This window comes from Chaetura pelagica, unplaced genomic scaffold (genome assembly GCF_000747805.2).
Source record: "Chaetura pelagica isolate M959 unplaced genomic scaffold, ChaPel_1.0 scaffold676, whole genome shotgun sequence".
In the NCBI taxonomy this organism is placed as follows: domain Eukaryota; kingdom Metazoa; phylum Chordata; class Aves; order Apodiformes; family Apodidae; genus Chaetura; species Chaetura pelagica.
In genome coordinates this window covers 1171805-1173236 of record NW_009953724.1, presented here as the reverse complement: position 1 = coordinate 1173236, position 1432 = coordinate 1171805, and positions in this window count along the sequence as shown.

The window sequence follows — 1432 nt, the reverse complement described above, 5'->3', positions numbered from 1 at the left end:
TCCCAGGTGAAGGAGTGCAGAGTGCTGGGAGAGATCATCAAGGGGTGATAAGCCTTCAAAATTATCTGAGCTTCATCTTAGAGGCCCTCCTCAGTGTGATAACAACACTTAAGTCATCAAAAATTCAGCATCCTGATGAGTTTCAGCATTTCAAAACCCCTTCTTAGTGGGAGCAGAGCTGCTCTCTTTTCCCCAGCCATGAGACTAAGGCCCACCTCCCTTTGACATGGACAGGAAAAGCAGAGGATGAAGGAGAGGAAAGAGGAAATCTCCAGTTTTCACTAGTCAAAGGATTAATGAGAAAACACAGGGCTCCCCTTGTGTTTTTCTACCTAAATGGGAAGCAGCTGCAGAGGGTTTCAGCACAGGGTGGAGGTTGAGACCTACCAGGTGTGAGGAGTTCAACCAGCTGGGGCAACAGAGGAAGTGGGGGGCACAGCTGCCACCACCTCACCAGGTCAGGCCTGAGCTGCCCCCCCTGCCAGCAGCAGGAAACCAGAGCATTTCTTTTTGACTTGTGTAAAATTTCTCCAAATCTGTGTCATGGCTGGAGAGACAGTTCCTAACAGACAAACTCCTCGTGCTGTTCAACATCCTGTGGTGCAAAACCAACCCTGAGGCCTTTCTGTGCCTCTGGGGTCACCTCCCTGCCCTGGCTCCAACTCCAGAGCTGGGTGAAAACAGTTCACTTTCCATCTTTCAACCTTTATTACTACAGAATGTCCAAAACAACAAAACCAACAACACAGCTACAAAAGGAGTTCACAGAGAAATGTGAAGCAGCCTGTGTTTGAAATGCTCTGTGTCACCGTACTGAGTCAAATATAAAACAATGCATATTTATACATATATAAAATATAAAAGGAACAATACATCAGAAATGTATAAACAAGGGCTATGGAGGCCTTGGTGGTATTTACAATCAGAGCTGTGGCAGGGCAGGGGGATGGGAGCAGCTAGTGTCCGTTCAACAGTGAGTTTTAAAGGCATCTTGTGAAAGTCTCTGTGGACAGAGAGAAGCTCAGAGCTGAGCTCAGCCCTGCTGGAAATGGCTTGAAGGTTCTGCATGACTGAAGGTTTGGGAGGCAGCCAAAGCCACGGGCCAAGGCAAACAGTGAGCAGAGGCTCCCCTGACAGCTCTGGTCGTGGAGCTGCACGTTCCCAGCTGTGAAACTGAAGGTCAGGCCCATCGCCAGAAGGGAATAAAATTATAAAATAAAATAATACAAAAAAATAATAATAATAATAATAAAAATAAACTCAGAGAGAAGTTCCACTTTCACATCGATATCAGATCTTCCAGCAGCCCCCGGGGCCGAGGCTCTCCCCAGAGGCCGTGAATTCAAGTAAAGGCAACAGGGTGAGGCTGAGCTCTGCTGGCTCCAACTTGCCAGCTTGGAGAGAAGTCCCAGTAAGTGCTGCCTGCGGCTCC